We start from the raw sequence: 26,161 nt of genomic DNA, 5'->3' as shown, positions 1-26,161 counted from the left end.
AATAATTTTAATGGCTTTTTACAACTATCTTAAAATGAAGGACAGTGGTTACACCCTCGCTGCTCCCTTCCACGACCCCTCCCCCCCGCTGCCCGCCCCCAGTTTCAATGAATTTTAACCATCCTATAACACAAATTTCCATCACTGATGAAAAAGTACAGCAGCAACTAATCACACATCACATCTCACAACTTACATGTAAAGAAATACTTTACAGAAGAAGGATGAGCTGTTAAGAAGCTGGACATCAGGAAAATGACATGGTCTTTGTGATATTAAATACAAAAACTGAAAACTGTTATAAAAGAGCGAAACAAAAAGTCTATCTATTAAATATGAATGACGAGGAATAAAAAGAGTACAAGAAGAGTCAGAAGACAATAATAAAGGAGGAGAAGCTGTGGTAACTTATCACTAATTTATACATAGGGAATTGTGTAGATTTATAGGCATAAAATGAAGATGGAATTGAGATTTTTATATTGGTACAACTTTGAAAACCAAAAACATTACAGATGCTCCTTTTGATTTGCCACAGCTGGAAGATTCTGAATCTTGGACAGCACTGATTGGAACTATTAAATGTCATTGCATGGGAATGTCGAGGAAAAGCAATTAAAGAAATAAATATGTTGTGGACACTGCAACTTAAAATATTTACCAAATAGAAACAAAGCAAACCTTTTCTTTCCCTGATTATCTTTAAAAAGAAACTGCAGGGTAAGGAACTGGTTTAACAATATGGCACAGTCATTGAAATCTTCCCTATGATTCAATATGGAACATTAGCCAACGATTGCTGCACATATGTATTTTTTTAAATCAATATTCATGTGTACTATTTCCTCTCCTTTGTGGCTCTAGCAGAGATAAAAATTAAAATAAACCCCCTTAGAGAAGAACAGAAGTGCATTGCAGATCTGAGTATAAAATAAAAAAGTATGTACATAAAAGCAAACTAACCCCTGTCTGTGTCAATTCATTGTTGACTTTATTGATGATTATCGCTTTAAACATGTTACCAGGTGTCCAAGTACAGCCATAACTTTCAACAATCCTTTATCTAGAACAGATTTCCCTATTCCTCCCCAGCTTAACTTCCTGTGGTCAAGACTGGAACTTACCATTTCACTCTGAGTAAGGTGAGACACATAACTGTGCCATCTTAGGAGCAGCCATGGGAAGAGTTTGTGAATGTTAGAGTTCCTTCCCTGGTTCTCCCCTTGCTGTAAGAATCAGTATACATACCAGAGGCAGACTGCTTCCCCCTCCGTGCTGGCTGGTACATTTGAATGAGCAGAGTCAAGGCTCTGTGCTTTAACTGCCTGTCTCCACCCATCTGGGTGGATGGGGAAATAGCAGATCTGTTGAGTCCTTGTCACAAGCCACTGATTGAGACAGACTGTGCAGAAGAGTAAAGGGGCACCCTATGCCTCTTTATTTCTCTATACAGCCATGTTAGAGAGGTCACAATCTTGTTCTAAGAAAGTAAATAACTATTTGACAAGCAATGTAGGAATGCAGTTCCAACCTTTTGCTTTAAATAAGGGCTGGTCTACACTACGAATTTATGTTGGATTTAGCAGCATTAAATCGAATTAACCCTGCCCCCGTCCACAGAACAAAGCCATTTTTTTTTTTACATAAAGGGCTCTTAAAACCGATTTCTATACTCCTCCCCAACGAAGGGATTAGCGCTGAAATTGACATCGCCATTTCGAATTAGGGTTAGTGTGAATGCAATTTGAAGGTATTGGCCTCCGGGAGCTATCCCACAGTGCACCATTGTGACCGCTCTGGACAGCACTCCAAACTCAGATGCACTGGCCAGGTGTACAGGAAAAGCCCCAGGAACTTTTGAATCTCATTTCCTGTTTGGGCAGATGAGCTCATCAGCACAGGTGACCATGCAGTCCCAGAATCGAAAAAGAGCTCCAGCATGGACCGAACGAGAGGTACTGGATCTGGTCGCTGTATGTGGAGATGAATCCGTGCTATCAGAACTACATTCCAAAAGATGAAATGCCAAAACATTTCAAAAAATCTCCGAGGCCATGAGGGACAGAGGCTACAGCAGGGACGCAACACAGTGCTGCGTGAAACTTAAGGAGCTCAGACAAGCATACCAGAAAACCAAAGAATCAAATGAACACTCCGGGACAGAGCCCCAGACATGCCGCTTCTACCCTGAGCTGCATGCAATTCTAGGGGGGACTGCCATCACTACCGCACCCCGTCCATGGACTCCGATGATGGGGTACTCTCCGGTATGCCTGAGCATTTTGCGGACAGGGAAGATGATGATGAGGAGGGCGAGCTTGAGGCGAGCACACAGCACACCATTCTCCCCAACATCCAGGATCTTTTTATCACCGTGACTGAAATACCCTCCCAACCCAACCAAGACGGAGAAGGGACCTCTGGTGAGTGTGCCTTTTAAAATATAATACATGTTTTAAAAGCAAGCACTTTTTATTGATTAATTTGCCCTGAGGACTTGGGATGCATTCGTGGCCAGTACAGCTACTGGAAAAATCTGTTAGCACGTCTGGGGATGAAGCGGAAATCCTCCAGGGACATCTCCATGAAGCTCTCCTGGAGGTACTCTAAAAGCCTTTGCAGAAGGTTTCTGCGGAGAGCAGACTTATTCCATCCTCCATGGTAGGACACTTTACCACGCCATGCTAGTAGCAAGTAAACTGGTATCATTACATGGCAAAGCCTGGCAGCGTATGGTCCCGGTGTTTGCTGGCATTCGAATAACATCCGTTCTTTATCTCTCTGTGTTAACCTCAGGACAGTGATATTGTTCATAGTAACCTGGTTGAAATACAGGAATTTAATTAAGGGGACATTCAGAGGTGGCCGTTCCTACTGGGCTGTTTGCCTGTGGCTGAAAAGAAATCCTCCCCGCAGTTATCCAAGCGGTGGGGGGCAGGGGTGGGCATTGGCGCTACGCTGTTCGTGTTTGGCTAGCAGGGATCTTCCCTGATATCAGCCACATGGTGGGGGGAGGGGTAAAGTGATCATCCCAGAGAATTGGATGGTGGGGGGCATTAGTTTGGTTTCTGCTGCTGCACGTTAACATGAAAACCGCAGCACTAAATGGCCAACTCAGTGGGCTTTGCTTGGTATGGCAAAGGAGGATGCTGCTGTTATGAAGGTTGCAGAAGCCGAAAGACTATGGCTTACCATGGCCTCCTGAAAGCCAAATTCTGTTGCCTGGCACTGGGTGTGTGATCTCTAATACCAAAGCCGAAGGCACTCAATATAAGATGCAAAATGTGACCTTGTACCAAAATCACATGTGCTATGTAATGTGAATAGTGTTGTTCACTGTGAAAGAGTATAGCCATTGTTCTGTAAAATGTCTCTTTTTAAATACTTCACTCCCTTTTTTACTCCTGCAGCTGCAAATGTTTCAAGCCTCCCTCCTCCGTCCCAAAGGCTATCTCAGATAAGGAGGCGAAAAAACCTCAGGTGTGATGAAATGTTCTCTGAGCTCATGCAGTCATCCGGCACTGACAGAGCTCAGCAGAATGTGTGGAGGGACACAGTAGCACAGTACAGGAAAGTGGCCAATGAACATGAGAACAGGAGGGACGATAGAGATGAGAGGTGGTGGCAGGAAGATCGGAGGAGGCCGGATGCAACGCTGGAACTGCTGCGTGATCAAACGGACATGCTCTGGTGTCTGGTGGAGGTTCAGGAATGGCAGCAGGATCACAGACTGCTGCTGCAGCCCCTGTTTAACCACCCTCCCTCCACCCCAAGTTCCATAGCCTCCTCACCCAGATGCCCAAAAATGCAATGGGGGAGGGGAGGAGAGGCTCCGGGCACCCAACCACTCCAGCCCAGTGGACAGCCCAATCAACAGAAGGCTGGCATTCAACAAGTTCTGAAGTGGCCTTTTCCTTCCCTCCTACCCTCCTCCCACATCCCACCCGGACTATATTGTGAGTTATCTCCCTATTTTTATAATCAATTAATGAAGAATACATGGTTTTTAAATGATAGTGACTTTATTTCCTTTGCAAGCACACTGTGATCAAAGGGGGGAGGGTGGGTGGCTTACAGGGAATTAGAGTCAACCAAGAGGGTGGGTTTTCATCAAGGAGAAACAAACAGAAGTGTCACATGGTATCCTGGCCAGTCATGAAACTGGTTTTCAAAGCTTCTCTGATGCTCAGAGCTTCCTGCTGTACTCTTCTAATCGCTCTGGTGTCTGGCTGCGCATATTCAGCAGCCAGGCAATTTGCCTCAGCCTCCCACCCCACCATAAACGTCTTCCCCTTACTCTCACAGAGATTGTGGAGCACACAGCAGGCAGCAATAACAGTGGGAATATTGGTTTCGCTGAGGTCTGAGCGAAACAGTAAACTGCGCCAGAAACCCTTTAAACGTCCAAATGCACTCTCTACCACCATTCTGCACTTGCTCAGCCTATAGTTGAACATCTCCTTACTACTGTCCAGGGTGCCTGTGTACGGCTTCATGAGACAGGGCATTAAGGGGTGGGCTGGGTCCCCAAGGATAACTATAGGCATTTCAACATCCCCAACAGTTATTTTCTGATCTGGGAAGTAAATCCCTTCCTGCAGCCATTTAAGCAGACCAGAGTTCCTGAAGACGCGAGCATCATGAACCTTTCCTGGCCATCCCACGTTGATGTTGGTGAAATGTCCCTTGTGATCCACCAGTGCTTGCAGCATCACTGAAAAGTACCCCTTGCAGTTTATGTACTGGCTGCCTGGTGGTCTGGGCCCAAGATAGGGATATGCGTTCCAGCTATAGCCCCACCACAGTTAGGGAATCCCATTGCAGCAAAGCCATCTACTATGATCTGCACATTTCCAAGAGTCACTACCTTTGATAGCAGCAGCTCAATGATTGTGTTGGCTACTTGCATCGCAGCAACTCCCACAGTAGATTTACCCACTCCAAATTGATTACCGACTGACCGGTAGCTGTCTGGCGTTGCAAGCTTCCACAGGGCTATTGCCACTTGCTTGTGACCTGTGAGGGCTTCTCTCATCTTGGTATTCTTGCGCTTCAGGGCCAGGGAAAGCAAGTCACAAAGTTCCATGAAAGTGCCCTTACACATGCAAAAGTTTGGAGCCACTGGGAATCATTCCAAACCTGCAACACTGTGCAGCCCCACCAGTCTGTGCTTCTTTTCCGGGCCCAGAATCAGCGTTCCTTGGCATGAGCCTGCCCCATTAACACCATGATCTCCAAATTGCCGGGGACCATGGTTTTAGAGAAATCTGTGTCCATGTCCTCATCACTCTCGTCACTGCGCTTCCGTCGCCTCCTTGCCTGGTTTTTCAGGTTCTGGTTCTGCATAAACTGCACAATAATGTGCAAGGTGTTTACAATGGTCAGAATTGCTGAACGGGCTCCATGCTTGCCGTGCTATGGTGTCTGCTCAGGCAATCTAGGGAAAATGATCGTCTGCCATTGCTTTCACAAAGGGAAGGTTGACTGATGACATTTACCCATAATCACCCACGACAAATTTTTGGCCCCATCAGGCATTGGGAGCTCAGCCCAGAATTCCAATGGGCAGCGGGGTCTGTGGGAAGTGTGGGATAGCTACCCAAAGTGCACCACTAGGAATGCCAGTGCTTGCCATGGTACTCTGGATGCACACTGCCAAATTAATGTGCTTAGTGTGGAAGCATGCACTCGACTTTATACAATCTGTTCCCAAAAGTCGACTTCTGTAAAATCGGAGTAATTTCATAGTGTACACATACCCTAAGTATATGAAAGTTTGTATCTGTGTCACAGGCTTGTCTGGAAGATCTTCCTTCTGCAGGGCAACCGTACTTTATGTGTATGCAAGCACAAGTATAAAGACTGTACTTAACCACAGTCTGGCAGTTAAGAAATAAACCATACAACCATGGAACCTGAAAAGCCAACAAATATCGTCTTCTAACCAGTTCAAAGAACTTAAGGCATGATTTTCAGCACCTTCCGCTCCCCTTGACTCCACCTGGGGCTTTGGGTGCTTAGTCCTCCTGAAAATTAGATCCCTTTTTGTTTATAGTGCCAAATAAATCAAGAATTATTGAAATGAAAGTGTATCAAAATTAATCTAAAGCTAAACACTGCTAAGAGCCTAACAAACCTCAGTGCAATGAGAGTTTCTCAGATTAGATTAAACAAACTGAAGGTGTAAACAGACTCTACAGCACAATAATTCAATATTTCATCCTCAAATGGAGAATTGGAAGAGGGGTGGTGTCTGAAAACATTTTCACTGGGTGAAATTCACCCCCTTCTGGTGGCCTTTGACCATTTAAGCCCCACTTAGTACTGGTGTGAATTTTACACAAAAGGAAGAAAAGCATATTTTAGTCTTAGGAGGGAGTCATTTGGATGATAAAAGAAGCATTCATAATAGAAAAGCTGGATGTTTCAGAGTTCTGAATGAGCTAAATTTGTCCCAAATAGATCTAAAATACAATGGTAACCACAGTGAAAACAAAGATACCAAGCGTGATCTTATAAAATGTATTGCAAAAAATGTATGTATTCTCTTTTGCTGAACTAAATAAACTAGCTATGCAGAGATCCTACATTCACAGTGAAAATGTCTCACTTAATTCCTCAGCTTTTACAGCATTCCATACCAAGTAGCTGAAAAATATCTAGTGATTCCAAAGTGAATGTGAAATCTTCCGCATACATAACGCCACTACAAAATCAGCATGAATATTAAAATAATCTTTGATTAACAGACTAGAAAACAGCTAAACAATTATAATAGTTGCTGAAACAGTTTGAGTGACGAAATCCCTACAGTTCTTTGGTTTACAATAAAGAATTGCCAGAGAGAGGTGGATAAAGAATAAATGTTTATTTATCAACATTAAAACGATAAATAAACGGTCATATTTTCTAATAGTGGGAGAGAGACAAAAATAAAAAATACAAGCAAGTTTCTCTCCCTACCTCTGACTGCTCTATAGGAATAATTCAGTGGGCTGGATGCTGTAGAGATACAGCATTCTGTCCATAAGAAACAGAATAATAGATTCACATCATTAATTAAAACAGCCTTTCCTAACTAGAGATTTGGTATTAATTAATGTACATTTGATTTAGTGGAGGAGTCCCAGGACTCAGAAAATCCATTCTTGGTACATCAACACTTTATGCAGCAAATGCAAATTGGACAAAGTGACTCCATATCCCACTGCACACTTGAAATTATTTTGAAAAGTAATGAGGACTGCTAGACATATGACAAGGGCAGATAGTTTAGATTCTGAAATCCACAATGCGATTGATGCATAACACTCAAGAAGTGACACATTCCTCTGATAGCTTTTCACGGTGGTACTGTGCAATGCAGAAGTAACTTTCAAGATCTTGGCAAAATAAACAGTTTGTCAGGATAACAAAATTAGGTCCAATAGACTGATCAACCAATTCCTATTCTTTCAGTCAGACCACTGGTTCCTGGTTCCAGTTAATCCACACGCTGACCTAACTACCCAGCCATAGGTGCTAGCTAGGGGTCTTGTCTTGAAGTAGTAATAATGCCTTCAGCATCCCACTATAAAAATTATTTCAGCACTCCTGTACCCAGCAGATCCCAGGAACACACACCAGAATATACTGGTCTGCCATTGTTTCCCTGCAGGAGTCCTGAACAGGCTCAAGCAGTATGAGACCTCAGCCCGCCAGATGCTGTTTCAGATTGTGATAATGCTAGTTTCCAAGTTCCAGCTCTTTTAGTGTCTAAGTCACTTTTGAAAATGGGACGCAGGCACATAAACCACTTTTGAAAAGGTTACTGTGAAGGAGCAGAGAGACTGCAGCTGGGCACAGGCGGGGTTAAAGAACACCTATGGGTTCAGCTAGCCCGCCCCGTTATACCTGCAGCCAATGCCAGGGGAGAGAAAAGAAGGGAGGCTGGCTCAATCAGGGGCTGACTGGCAGAGTCAGGAGCTCTGTGTATGCCTGCTTGAAGACACAGACCAAGCAACCTGCCTGCCAACACAGCCACTGGAGGCAAGTAAATCTTCCCTTGCCAAGGGGAACCTACAGATAAGCCCCAACTGTGGGACAACTGGACTAGTGGGGACATACCCCAAACTAAAAGGACTTGCATAGGGAGCAGGCCAGGAAAACAGGCCCTGAACTCCCCTCATGGCTGGGGAAAAGATCCATCTCCCCTGTTTAGGGGTTGAGTGACACAGGACCCTGGGCCAGGATCTGAGGGAGAAGGAGGGGTCAAGTCCCCCTACAGCCCCCGTGACCAATGATCTAGCCACTAGGCTCCCCAGCCACAGAGAGCCCTATCACAGTTACCCATTATCTACCGCTCTGTTTTAGCAATCCAAAGGCTGCAAGGTTTTAGCTTGGAAGCTCTTGTGGCAGAGACGGTCATTTATTCTAAGTTTTTACAGTGCCCCCACGCAGTTGGCCCCAGCCTGGATTTGCCCTTTCAGCTTTACCATTATATAAGTGTCAAATACTAATTAAGGGTGGGATTTTCAAAATCAGTGACTATTGACCTATTTCTGCTCCCATTGAAGCAATGGGAATTCTACCATTGGCTTCAATGAGCAGAGTTCGGCCAGTGCTGAGTACTTTTGAAAATTCCACTGAAAAAAACCCTCTAAGGTGGATGTTTCATAGCAACAACTGCCCAATACCATAGTTCTTTAATTTCTTGATTTATTTCTAGTTCTGATTTATAAAAAAGTGTCTGTTGCAGTTTTTAAATGTGTGCACAACCAAACTTACTTACATTTGTAATTAGCTCAATATAAATTAACAGTAGTAAAGACTACTCCAGGCCTACTGGGGAAAAATATAAATCTCAGACCTCCCTTTCTCAAATCAGCCTGAAGAACTGTTCTGAGAAAACAGATAAACTTGGGCTCCGCTGGACAAAGTAGGGAAGCAAATTCTAGAGTCAAGGGCCACCCCAGAACAAACATATCCAGCGACTGTCAGCTTAAATGTCCCAGTTAAATTGAACTGCTCAGTTACAGCATGAAAAAAGACATGACCTGTAAAATTTACAGGACCCAAACCATAAAAGGCCATTCTATAACTCAAAACTAATTATTTGAATTGAATCTGGAAACTAACTGGAAGCCAGTGCAGTCTATGGATCATAAGGATAATATGTTCCAATTCTCAAATACTGCTAGGTTGTCAGGGAGTAACATTGTACGCTAGCTAAAGTTTCTGAGTAGTTTTCAGATGCAGGCCCACACAGAGGTTGCAGTAATCAAAGCTTGTAAATAATTTCAAATGAATCATTTGTTCAGTGAACTGAATCCCTTTGTCTGGTTGCAAATTGTCAAAGATTTTCAGGAATTTTTAAATCATAATCATTTGCTGACTAATTTCCATGACTAATTCATGGTGCTTAGATTGTGAGTCATTCATTGCAAGTATTCAATATTCTAAATGTGAACACTGTTTAGTTTTGACAGCTATGGAGGTCATATGGTATACTTCTGTTCCCTGATAGGATGAGTAATGCTTAACATCACTTTTCCAGCATGACTCCATGTACTTATAAAGTCTGAATTTGTTTTCTTTATACATTCTCTAATGTTCATGTGATGTTGTCAGATTAAAATATAATTATGCAAATCATTATTGCTACCACTGCTATATAATTGCACCAAATCTTATGCAAAATATAGCTCATGGCCAGAAAGGGTTAAGCAGCTTGCAGGCTGAATGATCCAGAGCCCACCTTTAAAGTCATGGTAGAAAGGTTTGCAAATGGTAATTAGGACCACTCATGGTAGATAGGCTAGAACTTTGAAATGCAAACCTATATTGTTAAAAGTGATACTAACTGTGTGTATCTTAGAAGCTAGCCATGTAAACAGACAGTTATTGTCGGTCACTGTAGCTAATGATTCAGAGATCAAAAGGGAATATTAACATTTTGATAAATCTTGGGTGAAATGATGTCATTGTCTATATGTCTCTTTAAAGTTTATGATAAACTGCTGAATGGATACATTACCCTATGTTAATTTGTGTCACTAATTACTGCTGGTATTCAAGAAACAGAAGGTTACATCAAAAGCCTATTGTTTACTAAGGACAGTATGGTCAAGTGAAGGCTAGAAAACTGTATAAAAGACCACTGGGTCCAGATTCTTTTTATCTCAGATCTGCTTAAGCTTCATCTGGGGAAGTTTGAGTTGCCAGATTGAGATTCCAGTTATGTTGGTACTCCCTGAAGGTGATATTGGGAATTGGACTATAACCTGTGGACGAAATTCTAAAAGAACTCTTTGCAACTCCAAAGCTCACCATCTCTGCTATGTATCTGAACCTCAAGAATTGAACTCATGTCTGTATGTATATTGATCTTTTAACCATACTCTTTTTCTTTTAAAATAAATTTTAGTTTAGTTAATAAGAATTGGCTGAAAGCGTGCATTTGGGTAAGATCTGGAATATCCATTAAGCTGGATGGTAATTGTCTGATCCTTTGGGATTGGTAGAACCTTTTATTTTATATGATGAAATAAGATTTTCAGAAATCTTCATCATATTTGACATTGGTAACTGGATGGAGGCCTGAGGCTGGGTTGCTTCAAGGGAACTGTGTTGTTGGTTTCTGGGCAACCAGTGAGGTAATAAAGAAGCTGGTTTGGTAAATCTAAGTATTGAAAATATCCACCAGGTTTGGGGATTATCGGCCCCATTCTTTCACCCTAATTGAGTGACCTCAGCTGACCCTCACTGGGACCCCAGTCACACCGTTCATTTACAGTTTGCTTGTAAAATTCATGTGTAAGACTATTCAGAAAAAGTCAACACACAATGTGCATATAACAGGTGAAGCCAACTACTTTTAAAAGGTGAATGAATATTTGTGAAGCTCTTTTGCTGGATTTGTCTGGATCTAGTAGTAGTACTCTCTAGAGGTAAGAAATGTATGAATAATTATGGAAAGGTCTACATCCAAAAGGAAAGATGGCAAGTACATTTTAAAAAAGACAGCCTTAGTCACCATTAATATCTGGTTATCCAGAAGCACTTCTATATTCTGAACCTTATTAAACTTATTGTTGAATTAACCTTATTTTTCGTATTCTTGATACATCAGCAGTAGTGCTGGCTGTACCAGACCTACTGTATTGCTAGGGTATGTAAAGCAATCTTATTTCAGGCCCCTAAAGGTAGAAAAACAGTCATATTTCATTAATAAAATTGCTGGGGACAATAGACTCTAACACTGAGCAAACAGCTTGTCAGTGGAATACAAACCCAGTCATTATAGCTGGACTATTTCATTGGCCAATAGATCACTCAGCTCTAACTAACCAGCCTACTCAGTGTAAAATAACAAATTAGCAATAAATAAAGCAAGTGGCACATTATCAGTAGCAGAACAGTAGACCTGTTTACCTCCTGTGAGTGAAAGGTTTTACAGCAAGCAGCAGACCTGTTTCATTCTTTCATATGGGACTGCAGATATGACCATAAACTGTCCTTCTCCAAAGGAGTATCAAAAGGGGACCAAGCATTCCTGTTTCGGTTCCAGAGGAAGTGAGCTGTAGCTCACAAAAGCTCATGCTCAAATAAATTGGTTAGTCTCTAAGGTGCCACAAGTACTCCTTTTCTTTTTACAAACAAAATGTTAATCCAACTGATTGGGGCCCAAATTTTCAAAAGTAACTAGTGATTTTGGGTGTCTCCCTTTCTGGGTCCCCAACCTGAGAAAGTTAGAAAAGCTTGAATTTCAAAGCGTGGGTGTTCAAATTTAAATATCAAGGCACCTAAATCAGTAGTCACTTTTGAAAATGTAGGCCTAAGGTAAACGTAGGTATATCAAATAGCAGTCCAACTTCACTTTATCATTAAATAGTCCTTGAGGGAATAGTCACTGTTCACCATAGAAAAAAAAGAGAGAGAGAGAAAGAGAGACTGTTAATCACTCACCTGAAAAATCTTCAATTCTGATAGGTAGTTTGAAGTTACTTAAAACTAATGGGGGTGGAGATAGCATGCCATGTATGTTTTGTGGGTGCCACTGACACCACTACCTGGGATTGCACCTGTGTCCTAATTTTGAACTCAGACTTTGTTATTTTATATCAGGTTTACTTTGACTACTATCAGCTGGGTTAATAGTTCAAAAATTATTTGCAAATGCTTGTATTCAAAAGTGAATTTTAATTCAACCATGTTTACAATTGCAGTCTCTTTCCACAAAAAGGCAAGCACTTCAACCTTACTACCACAAATGCTTGTGAAAAGGACATTTGAATTTGGATATTCACCAGAAGTAAGTATTGACTTGCGTAATTAACCAGCAATGATGGAAAATTATGAACTGAAATTCATGTTTCAGTTAAGCACATAAATCATTCAAGCAGCAGACAGAAGCAATATCATGTGACTTGTGCAACTAATGCAGCACAATTTCAGATACCATATTTCAGACATTTGCAATTAGCAAATAATATGTAGGCAAGGAATTATTCACCAAAGAAACTTGTAAATGATTTTGAATATTGAATGAATTCAACCATTTTGGACTCTGTTTCTGGACATGTTGTGAAAAGAAAAAGAGGAAAGATTTAGTGAATGAATTATGGCACCTTAGAGACTAACCAATTTATTTGAGCATAAGCTTTCATGAGCCACAGCTCACTTCATCGGATGCATCGAAAGCTTATGCTCAAATAAATTGGTTAGTCTCTAAGGTGCCACAAGTACTCCTTTTTTTTTTGCGAATACAGACTAACATGGCTGCTACTCTGAAATCTGAAAGAATTATGTATTGTGAATTATTTTCCCAACTAAAATGACTAAGGTAGAGCCAGCTGTTACAATGTTTTCCCTTTGTACTGTATGATACTCTGGCATTCTCCTTATACCTTTCACAAGAAATTTTAGAAAATGTATCTTTTTGAGTGTAACAAATTTTCTAACAAAGCACCTGTAGAAATGTTATACGCCATGTGGTATTTTTATTCATCTCATCTGAGAGGCTGAGAAATCACCAGAGTGGATATTACTGCAAACTGCAAAATATTCCCACTGGTGTATTAGCTTTATTTATTTCTAGTCTTTCCATAGTAGAATCTCTCAAGTATCAAACAGGCCACAGATTCTAAAGCCTGTACTCTCCTCTGTTTCGTTTACTATCACTGTGGTTTTGTGAAAGCTAAAGGAAGCCTCCAGTCTCCTTGTTCCCTCTGTGGATCTTCCCCATCACTTGAAGGTTTAAATGCCAATCTGAGAAGGATGTGACACAATGTGAATATCAGTGTGAATGTTAATGTCTCCGAGCTGCCACAGCTGGGTCATTGAGAGAGGTAAGTATTCAGAATTTGAATCAGTGTAGGAGATCAAGATTTTCAGTGATTTGGGTGGAAAGCCTGACAAGCATGTTTTTCTTCTTGCAAAGAAAGAATTAATTTCTCTGGAAACTTTAAATTCCTGAGATAACAAAGAAAGTGAACTTTTATGCGAGGAAAGGGAAATATAGGATGCCCAGGATTGTTAAAGTAAAAATGGATGCGTTCTGGGGGTGAAAATTGTGGAAGTAATTGAAAATAAAAAGACTAAAGTCCAAGTGGAAGCTTTGCTTCACTCAGCTAGGAGATCAAACTCTTCTCCAGGTTTCCTGCTACTGATATGGCTACTGCCTTGAGTAACCAGTAAGTTCAGTAAATGATCTTATTTTCCTCTACCTTTATTATGTTGTCATAAATATAAAGGGAAGGGTAAACCCCTTTGAAATCCCTCCTGGCCAGGGGAAAGCTCCTCTCACCTGTAAAGGGTTAAGAAGCTAAAGGTAACCTCGCTGGCACCTGACCAAAATGACCAATGAGGAGACAAGATACTTTCAAAAGCTGGGAGGAGGGAGAGAAACAAAGGGTCTGTGTGTCTGTCTATAGGCTGGTCTTTTGTCGGGGATAGACCAGGAATGGAGTCTTAGAACTTTTAGTAAGTAATCTAGCTAGGTATGTGTTAGATTATGATTTCTTTAAATGGCTGAGAAAAGAATTGTGCTGAATAGAATAACTATTTCTGTCTGTGTATCTTTTTGTAACTTAAGGTTTTGCCTAGAGGGGTTCTCTATGTTTTTGAATCTAATTACCCTGTAAGATATCTACCATCCTGATTTTACATGGGGGATTTCTTCATTTCTATTTACTTCTATTTTTATTAAAAGTCTTCTTGTAAGAAACTGAATGCTTTTTCATTGTTCTCAGATCCAAGGGTTTGGGTCTGTAGTCACCTAGGCAAATTGGTGAGGCTTTTTACCAAACCTTGTCCAGGAAGTGGGGTGCAAGGTTTTGGGAAGTATTTTGGGGGGAAGGACGCGTCCAAACAGCTCTTCCCCAGTAACCAGTATTAGTTTGGTGGTGGTAGCGGCCAGTCCAAGGACAACGGGTGGAATATTTTGTACCTTGGGGAAGTTTTGACCTAAGCTGGTAAAGATAAGCTTAGGAGGTTTTTCATGCAGGTCCCCACATCTGTACCCTAGAGTTCAGAGTGGGGGAGGAACCTTGACATATGTAATTAAAAACAGTCAACAGTTTAGTCAAAAAATATATTATAAAATAGAGAATCTTCCCAAAAGAGCACCTCTAGCTACTATTACAGTAATAACTTCTCATTAAATCATTGGCTTGTATTTAGATTTTTTTTTATATACACATTGTTGGTTATAGCCAAATAGCAACTCTTTACTCCTACAACTGCAGATATGCCAAGGTCCTCAGAAACAGTAGCTTTTCGTATCCTGTCAGCAGCATGACTATTCTCCCACTATTCCAAATATGCCTTACACCTATAGATTAAGAAGCCCAGGGTACATATTCATGCCTCTAAAAAGGAAAATGTCCACCAAGCCTTGGCAAAATAGAGAAAATGGTTTTGAGCTGTTGGGAACTCGAAAAGAGACAAGAGTGGAACCCTGCTCTGTCACATGGAGCCCCGAGACCATCTTCTGGTAAGCAGCTCCTGTGGTTTATTTCACAGTGTCCGGCCCACGACCTTTACAGACTCGTGCAATCCCATATTTAGCCTAACACATAATCCTTGGCTAAAAGGGGAGCGGAGGGGAGACAGAAGCGATCTTTGCTCTCAGAGATCCCTCTAGACTCTGACTCTGAAAGGCTTCACTACCCCTTTGTACTTCCTTCCTGTCTTTTCTTCTTTCTACCTAATCAGCCTCTTGACTCTCATCAGCCTATCCCAAACCATAATTAGGCACAGCTCTTCTTAATAAGGTCTAATCTAGAGCAATTCATTAGAGTTGCAGTGACCAGTGCAAAAGCAACAGGGAGTCTTACAAGCAGGGTTTAGATCTCTTGAGCAATGCTGACATCAGGCTTAGGATGGGCCCTTCAAGGTGGGAGCAAAGTTAATAAATCTGAACAACCGGGGCAGTAGGTACCAGCAATCATAGGGCACCTGGAGGCTGGCTTTATGCTTTGCTCTCCCAAGTGCAATTCTTTAGGAGGTCAGCACAGAAGAACAGCTCCCTCATGCATACAAACACATACAGTTACCTTTCTGGTTTGTACCATTGTGAAAGAACTATAAAACCGGAGCCAAGGAAACAAGGGGAGCAGACTACATGAGCAGAGTTTTGTGAGACTATTGTAAAAAGGTCTCCTGGACATGGAGCTTATTCAAATAAAGTAGGAGAAGTTAGAACACCAGGAAGTCAGCAATTGAATTAGCAATAAAGTGTCCGGTGCACTCTAGACAAAAGTAGCAAAATTCTACAAGGTAGCAGGAGACTGTCACTATTTGATACAATCTGTAAGCAGGTATTAGATTAGATAGGCTGGGAGATCTAGATTTATTTTGGACAGACTTATGATCATGGAAGCTATCCATCATTGTTAGTACATAACCATACACAATATAGCCTGAGAGGCTTTTACTGCACATACTGAAAGTAGATTGATGTGCTGATTTATAAATAATGTAGACTCTTTCCAGCTTGCAGTTACCTATTTGCTATGGGAATGATAAACAATTGTCTACCCGACCTGCAGTTGATGGTTAAGCAAGTACAAAGACTTTATTTATATAAATCAGAGAAAGGAAAATGCTATAGAGTAAGTCCTTCAGGAAGTGTAGAGATGTCACATTTCCTGTATACGCTAGATGCAGTCTTTTGTTTTCTATGATGCACTTCCTGCTGTGGGCAGAAACAAAGAAGACCCTGGACAGGCCAGCTGCCGGCTGCAGCTACACAGAGCACTAGAGAGTCTGTTATCACACTGTTATGAGTAGGATCCATGTCCAGCAAAGGGTTTACCTTGACACCAGTCTGTTGACCAGAGAGATACTTCATGGTGCCGGGTACATAGGAGGCGCAGTGTGCTGGCATAACCACTAAGAGGCAACATTGAAATAGTTGCTACAGAACCCATGCAACTGCACGTAACTCCCCCAATAGCCCTGGGATAGAGTGGAAATGCTGACTGTCTCTGGAAATAGTTCAAACAGCAGTTTGAGATGTGTATGAAAGCCATAGGGACAAATAAACGGGAGGATGAGCAAAGGATTGTTCTGCTCTTAACAGTGTCAGGCACAGAATGCTAGTGATATTCAGTGAATTACACGAAGATGGTGTGTGGGTGGGGGGAGAGAGAGGGAGAGAGAGAAAGAGGAAAGCTTTACAGAAATAATGAGTATTTAAGGATAATTGTGTCCCAAGAAAAATACGTTATTTTTAAGAGCCGTGTGTTCAGGATGAGAACAAAGAATGAAGGGAAAATGATAGAGGAGTTTGTCACAGATTTAAAACTAAAATATTAGTCCTGTGATTATGGAATATTAAAAGACTGTCATTAAAGACCAGTTTGTCCTGGTATGTAACAATAAAAAGGTAGGTGAATGTTTACAAAGGGGGGTGGATCTGGCTCTAGAAAGGGCAATAGGTATATGCCAAGCAGTGGAACAAACAAACATAAATAAAAAGCCACTGAATACATCACTGTGAGTACGATAGCTAAATCAGCAAGAGAAAAGTTCACAGAAATTAAATTGTCCAAGGACAGAAAAACAGAAAGCCGGAAACAATGCCAGTGATATGGCAACAGCATAAGTACAGGAAATGCTCAGCATTCAGGTAAATCTGTTGAAACTATAATAAGCCCATTATGCTAACACGATCAGAGAAAGCACAAAACTGCATGTATTAAATGAAAAAAATTAATTCCTCAGATGAAGAGGAATAAGCACAATAATGGAGGAGGCTGAAAACTCAAAAGATTGGCTAATTAAAATGTGCACAAATGGCATTAATGTGATCTACAATATAGACACTTTTCAGAGGAACAGCCGTGTTAGTCTGTATTCGCAAAAAGAAAAGGAGTACTTGTGGCACCTTAGAGACTAACCAATTTATTTGAGCATGAGCTTTCGTGAGCCACAGCTCACTTCATCAGATGTTTACCGTGGAAATTGCAGCAGACTTTATATACACACAGAAATCATGAAACAATACCTCCTCCCACCCCACTGTCCTGCTGGTAATAGCTTATCTAAAGTGATCAACAGGTGGGCCATTTCCAGCACAAATCCAGGTTTTCTCACCCTCCACCCCCCCACACAAATTCACTCTCCTGCTGGTGCTAGCCCATCCAAAGTGACAACTCTTTACATAATCAAGTCGGGCTATTTCCTGCATAGATCAAGGTTTTCTCACATCCCCCCCACCCCCATACACACACAAACTCACTCTCCTGCTGGTAATAGCTCATCTAAACTGACCACTCTCCAGGTTTAAATCCAAGTTAAACCAGAACATCTGGGGGGGGGGGTAGGAAAAAACAAGAGGAAACAGGCTACCTTGCATAATGACTTAGCCACTCCCAGTCTCTATTTAAGCCTAAATTAATAGTATCCAGTCCACACAAGAGATCCACTTCCTGGACACTACAGTGCTAATAAACAATGGCCACATAAACACCACCCTATACCGAAAACCTACTGACCGCTATTCCTACCTGCATGCCTCCAGCTTTCACCCTGACCACACCACACGATCCATCGTCTACAGCCAAGCTCTGCGATACAACCGCATTTGCTCCAACCCCTCAGACAGAGACAAACACCTACAAGATCTCTGTCAAGCTTTCTTACAACTACAATACCCACCTGCAGAAGTAAAGAAACAGATTGATAGAGCCAGAAGAGTTCCCAGAAGTTACCTACTACAGGACAGGCCTAACAAAGAAAATAACAGAACGCCACTAGCGGTCACCTTCAGCCCCCAACTAAAACCCCTCCAACGCATTATTAAGGATCTACAACCTATCCTAAAGGATGACCCAACACTCTCACAAGTCTTGGGAGACAGGCCAGTCCTTGCCTACAGACAGCCCCGCAACCTGAAGCAAATACTCACCAACAACCACATACCACACAACAGAACCACTAACCCAGGAACTTATCCTTGCAACAAAGCCCGTTGCCAATTGTGCCCACATATCTATTCAGGGGACACCATCACAGGGCCTAATAACATCAGCCACACTATCAGAGGCTCGTTCACCTGCACATCCACCAATGTGATATATGCCATCATGTGCCAGCAATGCCCCTCTGCCATGTACATTGGTCAAACTGGACAGTCTCTACGTAAAAGAATAAATGGACACAAATCAGATGTCAAGAATTATAACATTCATAAACCAGTCGGAGAACACTTCAATCTCTCTGGTCACGCAATCACAGACATGAAAGTCGCTATCTTAAAACAAAAAAACTTCAAATCCAGACTCCAGCGAGAAACTGCTGAATTGGAATTCATTTGCAAATTGGATACTATTAATTTAGGCTTAAATAGAGACTGGGAGTGGCTAAGTCATTATGCAAGGTAGCCTGTTTCCTCTTGTTTTTTCCTACCCCCCCCCCCCCAGATGTTCTGGTTTAACTTGGATTTAAACCTGGAGAGTGGTCAGTTTAGATGAGCTATTACCAGCAGGAGAGTGAGTTTGTGTGTGTATGGGGGTGGGGGGGATGTGAGAAAACCTTGATCTATGCAGGAAATAGCCCGACTTGATTATGTAAAGAGTTGTCACTTTGGATGGGCTAGCACCAGCAGGAGAGTGAATTTGTGTGGGGGGGTGGAGGGTGAGAAAACCTGGATTTGTGCTGGAAATGGCCCACCTGTTGATCACTTTAGATAAGCTATTACCAGCAGGACAGTGGGGTGGGAGGAGGTATTGTTTCATGATTTCTGTGTGTATATAAAGTCTGCTGCAGTTTCCACGGTAAACATCTGATGAAGTGAGCTGTGGCTCACGAAAGCTCATGCTCAAATAAATTGGTTAGTCTCTAAGGTGCCACAAGTACTCCTTTTCTTTTTGCGAATATAGACACTGGGGCACAAGTAAATGTAATAACAGAAACTGAAATAGAGAGATGAGTCAAAAATATCCATGAAAGACAATAATGGAGGAACAATTCCAGTTTTGGGAGAGTGCACACTGATATTTAAAAACAAAAGGAAAATGATAAAAACAAGTGTGCGTGGTGATACCCAGAGTTGAGCAACCAGTATTGAACCTACATTGGGTGCTTGGTCTCATTAAGAGGATGTATGTCATAGAAAGACAAAAAGGCAACACAGAACCAAATATGAAACTATTAATAGCATCATCTGAAGGTGTATTAATAGGAAATGAATACATCCCAGAAACCTATAAGATACAGTTAAGAGAACCTGGATATATGCTACAAGAAAGTTTCACAAGTCTTAAGAAAGAGACTAGAAGAAGAGATGCAAAATATGACAGCAAATGGTATCATTTGGAGAATAGAAGAACCAACAGATTGGATTCACTCCTTGGTAATTGTAGAGAAAAAAGGAGATGGCATTCAGCTGTGTATATATAAAAAGAGCACACATACTCTTCCCCACAAGAAGTGAATTGGTGTCTGAGAGTGCAGGATCCAAATTCTTAGATGTCTAGATATTGACAGATTCCTGTGAACACCAAGAGCTCCAAGATCTGCACTTTTGATACACCACTTGGCAGATGCTGCTTCCTAAGACTGCCTTTCGGACTATGTTCAGCTCCAGCAGTGTTTCATTGTACAATGATCCAATCACTAAAGGGTATGGCAGGTGTGAAAATGTAGACTGATGACATAATAAGTTGGGACCACACTGCCATTGAACATTGGGAATGACTGAGGAAAGTTCTGGAAACTGTGAGAGCTAATAACCTGAAACTAAATAAGGCCAAATATCAGTTTCAAATGGAAATAAAATACTTGGGAAAGAGACTGAACTAAAAGGGAATCTTGCCCAATGAATCAAAGATTCAGGCAAAACTGAACACAGCAAGACTTAAAGATAAAAAGGGAGTTCAAAGGCATGCTGAATTATGACAGTAAGTTCATTCCTAGCTATACAGTTTGCACGTTCACCTAAGACATCTCTCCCATGAGGTTACTGAATGGGCATAGATTCCAGAGCATGATGGAGAGTTCAATGATTTAAAGCACATTCTGACATCAGCTTCAGTGCTACAATTCTGTAGCCTGTTGAAAGACATCAAACTTTCTACAAATGCCTTGAAAGGAGGGCTGGGAGAAGTACTGTTACAACATTATGGAGCTAATTGGTTGCCAGTCTTATATGCATCTAGGGTTATGACAACGACAGAGATGAAGTACAAATTGAAAAGCAGACACTAGGTCTGACATATGGATGCACAAGATTTTCACAAGTCCTCCAGGAATTGTGGAGATGCCACATTTCCTGTAAACTTTAGAGGCACTCTTTGGTTTCTCTGTGACACTTCCTGCTGGGGACAGAAACAAGGAAGCCCAGAATAGGGCAGCCACAGGCTTTCTACACAGAGTAGTAGAAAGTTTGTTACCTTATTCTGTCTGTAGTGCCTGTTCATAATAAAAGGATTATCTTGACACTTGTTTGCTTGTCATAAAGATATCATAGGGAGAACTCAAAGAATCCATGATTTAGAACTTGTTAATTTTGGGTTTGGTTATTGAAAGCCTTGTAAATCCTTAATGGATTACAACTCATTTTTATACTGATCTGCTCTTGCTCTCTGCAGGTGAGGTAAGTAGAATGGGGGCAGTGAATTAATGAGACTATGTAGCATCTGTCCTGATGCATATTGTTCAAAAGCAAAACCAAAAAATCTTAGATTCCCTTGTGGTTTTACACTTTCCATGGGGATCAATCTTCCCATGAGCCAGGTACAATTGCAAATCCATCTTAACTTGCAGGAGCAGCTGATGGCGTCATTTATTAATTTATTTCAATTTTCCAAATGTGATGTTCAATGTTTTCTTAGTAGAGACAGAAAAATTAAAAGCAGTCCTGAAAAAACAGAGATTTGTAAATTAGCCCAATGCCAACAAAGGATTCTGTTTAGCTATTAGCTCTAAAATCATTCACGTGCCTCCTCAGAGAAATCAGGGAAAACAAATGCCCAGCAGTATAGCCAGAGAGTCAGTAAATCTGGACTCTGGCAAACCAAAAAGGAAAGAAAATTTCAGAATTAATGAGTTCTCACCAATAGTTCCCAGGCAGCAACCCCTCTCATTTAAACCAGATAACTACTCACTAAAGCACCTCCACTGATTGCAGCTGCCATAGAACTACATCAGGAGAAGTGGTACCTAAGGGGGAAATTGCATCTCCAAGGCCCATATGCAGAAGGTACTCATTTCCATCGGGACAGGGTGAGGCACATGTTGGGGACTCTTAGATGGAGGTGGGGCCAAAATAAGGATGCTGCTTGTCTCCTCACTTATACTGAGGAGCTTCCTAAGAAAGGATGATTCAGCCTATGACTGTTTATTTTTCTTCACAGTCTTCACTCGACATCAGGGATCCCCCTTTATGGAAGGGATAAAGCAACTGTGTGGGGCCATCTGAAAAATAAAGAGCATCTGGCCTGCTGCTGAACAGGGTCCTGTCATTTATTCTAAAGGTCAGGGGGCACTGACAGATATACATGGGGAATCTATCTCCTAAAGGTAATCTCATAGAGATTTCTTAAGCCTGAGTCACCCCTTCCTCCCATTAGCTTTACCATGGCAGGAAACAATCCAGCTCAGCAAAAGTAAGGCACAAATTATTTAGTATTTATAAGTTATAAAACAACACTTTAATGTCTTCTGGAAAAGGGCTGACGTCTAAAGCTGATTATAGAGAACAAGCATAACATGCTTCTCAGAAGAAGTTCTGGTATTCACTTTCTGCACTACCTATGGTTCTGGATGGGCTGTATGTGCAGTGTTCATGTACAGCACACCGCAGTCTCAAAGTAACAAAGCCATGGAAGACTAGTGAGATTCATCAGCGGGGAAAGACTGCAACCTTCTTGCCAAGCACAAATGATGAAAAGCATTCTTGGCAACTATTGCTACCTGGACATCGGGATATTAACATATATTTTCCATTGCAAGCCTGTGTTACAAAGAGCACCTTTCAAAAACAGGCCTCAAATAAGAAATTAGATAGTGACTATTCTGGCCTCTTGCAGTAATTGTTAGCTGCCTCCTTTATCTGAGATTATGGGACAGACAGTGGCCAAATTCTGGTCAGTTTACTCAAGTACTTCCATACAAGTTCCTGGGAATACTGTTATTTAACTCTGGAATTCAGATACTGATGGGGATCTGTATTTGCTGAGCAGTGAGCATCAGGAAGTGTGCCTGGTTTCCTTGTCTCTCCTTTCTAGTTCTGGGACCATAGGAACAAAATTGTATCTATTTCTATCCATGGTTAAGCCTATTAAATGTTTGATATCCATCCTTAGTTAATTTGTACCTGTAGCAAGAGGAAGTGTCAGCACTAAGATCAAAGAATCAAAGACTTTCTAATGTTATAGGTGTTTGATTTTGTTAATTCTACAAGAACAAATAAAATCAAATTTTTTATTCATTTTAATAAACATTTTAGTTATAGTTCAGTTAGTGATTATTCTTATAGTTGTCTCAAAATGTTTTATTCCTCTATTGATGAGAAATATCATTTTCTTGGAAAATTCCACCATGTTTTTCTGTTAAGCACCTGTATTTTGAAGCATGCATGTGACAAATGGAAAAGTATTTACATGTGTGAAGAAGGTGAGAGTTTTCAATCCTAAACACTGTTTCACCTGATACTTTCTTTAATTCTTTTTCAGCTGAATCTAGAGGATGTAATTATTCATGTCTAGAACACGTTTGTTCGGGGACATCAACAAGCTTCATATAGCTTTACATTTCACATTGTGCACGGCAAGAACAACAGTTATGAAGTGGTGAGCATAAACAAAACCTCTTTGAGTCCTTGAGATGCTACGTCCTGCTGCTATTATGGTGACAATAAAACTGGAATAACCTTCAGGACACATTTCTCTGTTAAACTTCAAAACAAGTTAACTTCAGAGCCAGTTGAAATAGCTGCTTTTAAAAACTTTTCAGTGATTGAAAGTGTATTCCAAGGTCACTATTCTTCATTCTGCATTGATTTTAGGACCATGCTTTGTGATATAGCTATAATAAATCTATTCATATTATATGTTAACGTTTGTCAGTGTGTGTATAGAAACACTGCACATAATAGAATCGAACATTATTTCTAAAAGGCTGCTGACAATATGAACTGACAGAGTTAACTTTCATATTTTCTAAAGAGTGGTCTGTAGCTATTAGGATCCTGAAATATTTTTAATATACAGGACATCAGCCAGCTTTGTTTAAAATTGCCCATTGTAACCACAGCATATGAGGCAATCAGGCACTAATCCATTTGTGCTACTTAGGAACTGCCATACGTATCAGGCCAATGATGCATCAAGTCCAGTATCCTGTCTCTGACAGTTCCAGCTCTTCAGAGGAAAGTATAAGAAACTCTTAAGTAGGCAGTTATGGGATAACCTTCCCCTAGTGCTGAGTATGCTGCGTAGGCAGAAAAACACTCTGCAGTGATCTTTGTAGCAGAGCATAAAGTAGCATTAATGGGATATAAAGAGAGACTCATATAGCCCTAATTAGCCTAGGAACCTTTCTGTAATATAGGGCATTGAGGGTGAAGAAAGTGCTCCTCTGAAAACCATGGAAGGTGGAGTGTGTGGCCTCTTCTGAGAATAGGAGAAGAATGAAAGAGATATAACAAACATATTTTTTGATGTTTATTCACAGAGGAAAATTACACTAATAACTTTTTTTTTATCTGCTACTAAGCTAGCTCTTGGCTTATTTCATTATAGGCAGCACAGGTAAAAAGTCAAGGTTGCCTGATACTTCCCATTCTAGGACCCTGTTTTCAGTTGCTTATAGGTTTGCAAAACTTTAACGACTTGGGCTGAAATTTTCCATGCTGGGTGTGTGTGATTTTTTATTTTTATTTTTAAGATTCAGTTAATAGTTCAGCCATTTCCTAGAACATGGTTAGGGAAAACTCTGTTGTTTGCCCATGTTAAAAATCTTCATATAAGTGGTTGTGAAACAGTAGCACATCCATGCTTTGGAGCAAGGTCTTGACATTAGTCAGGAGAGTCTTCCTAATGTCAGGTATGTGCCTTTTACCATCCTCATGAAAATTCATGTGAATATGGAAAATGTATAAGACTGAAACTCATACTTGGCACATGCTAGAATTTGGCTCCTGAGTTCTATAAAGATTCCATCTGTAGAATCATAGAATCATAGAATATCAGGGTTGGAAGGGACCTCAGGAGGTCATCTAGTCCAACCCCCTGTTCAAAGCAGGACCAATCCCCATCCAAATCATCCCAGCCAGGGCTTTGTCAAGCCTGACCTTAAAAACCTCAAAGGAAGGAGATTCCACCGCCACCCTAGATAACGCATTCCAGTGCTTCACCACCCTCCTAGTGAAAAAGTTTTTCCTAATATCCAATCTAAACCTCCCCCGCTGCAATTTGAGACCATTACTCCTTGTTCTGTCATCTGCTACCACTGAGAACAGTCTAGATCCATCCTCTTTGGAACCCCCTTTCAGGTAGTTGAAAGCAGCTGTCAAATCCGCCCCCCCTTCTCTTCTGCAGACTAAATAATCCCAGTTCCCTCAGCCTCTCCTCATAAGTCATGTGTTCCAGTCCCCTAATCATTTTTGTTGCCTTCCACTGGACGCTTTCCAATTTTTCCACATCCTTCTTGTAGTGTGGGGCCGAAAACTGGATATAGTATTCCAGATGAGGCCTCACCAATGTCGAATAGAGGGGAATGATCACATCCCTTGATCTGCTGGCAATGCCCCTACTTATACATCCCAAAATGCCATTAGCCTTCTTGGCAACAAGAGCACACTGTTGACTCATATCCAGCTTCTTGTCCACTGTAACCTCTAGGTCCTTTTCTGCAGAACTGCTGCCTAGCCATTCAGTTCCTGAATATGCTCTAGCCCCTTACAGCTTCCTATGTGCAACCAGTAGGGTTGCCACTCTGAGGTACAGAAAACTGACAACCAAGCTGATCCTGAGTCCATAAAACTGGACAGCTGACAGTGTGTACTGAGTACTCTCACAGATTTCTCAGGACAACTGCCTCGAAAAAAGGCTGATCCTGAGGAAACCTGGACAGGTGGCAACACTTGCAACCAGGCTGCCCATGTACCACTCCCTCAGAGTGACTGAGCATGCTCCATCTTGGGTCTGCAGGGGCTGAGCAGGACTTTCCCCGCAATTACTCCTCCTCGCTATGGCTGGTTGCTGTGGCACCAGGCATAGAAATGAGAGTAGGGAGACTGTTTCTCTTGTGCTCTCAATCCTCTGTCTGCAGGCAACATAGAGGAGGAGTTCCTGACTTGAAAGCAGTGGGGAAGGAGGGACAGGTAAAGAGATACAGGGCTTGAGAGAGGGGGATAGGAGCCTGGGAGGAGGGTTACGTACATGAGCTAGGATGGGGTTCACTGACTCAGAAGCAGAGGGAAGGAAGCAAAAGGCAAATGGGCAGGAGAATAGGAGCATAGAAGTGTGCGGAGAGAGAAGCAGAGTGGAGAAGGCAAGAGTTTTGGAGGGGGAAGCATAGGTGGAGGGGAGAGCATATGTGAAGGTGAGGGACAGGAGCAGATGAAGGGGAGCAAGGTCGAAGTTAGGAGTGTAGGGAGTGGGGAAGCGAAGAGCCGAGGAGTATGGATAGAGCCCTGTGTTTTTTGCAAATGTGAAATAATGCAAAATAA

The 26,161-nt window shown here is 41.6% G+C and overlaps 1 long non-coding RNA gene across 1 annotated transcript in view; it reads left to right on the top strand.

Annotated features, from left to right (window-relative positions):
- LOC125638970 (uncharacterized) overlaps positions 1-23,496 on the top strand; it is a 172,512-nt gene extending 149,016 nt beyond the window's left edge. Inside the window, exons 4-6 of the long non-coding RNA XR_012668746.1 lie at positions 12,207-12,292; positions 21,843-22,008; positions 23,163-23,496. This is a non-coding gene — a long non-coding RNA (uncharacterized LOC125638970). The remainder of the gene's footprint in view (positions 1-12,206; positions 12,293-21,842; positions 22,009-23,162) is intronic.
- The last annotated feature ends 2,665 nt before the right edge of the window (positions 23,497-26,161 follow it).

Source organism: Caretta caretta, chromosome 6 (assembly GCF_965140235.1).
Source record: "Caretta caretta isolate rCarCar2 chromosome 6, rCarCar1.hap1, whole genome shotgun sequence".
NCBI lineage: Eukaryota > Metazoa > Chordata > Testudines > Cheloniidae > Caretta > Caretta caretta.
This window is presented reverse-complemented; position numbering and strand designations above follow the sequence as displayed.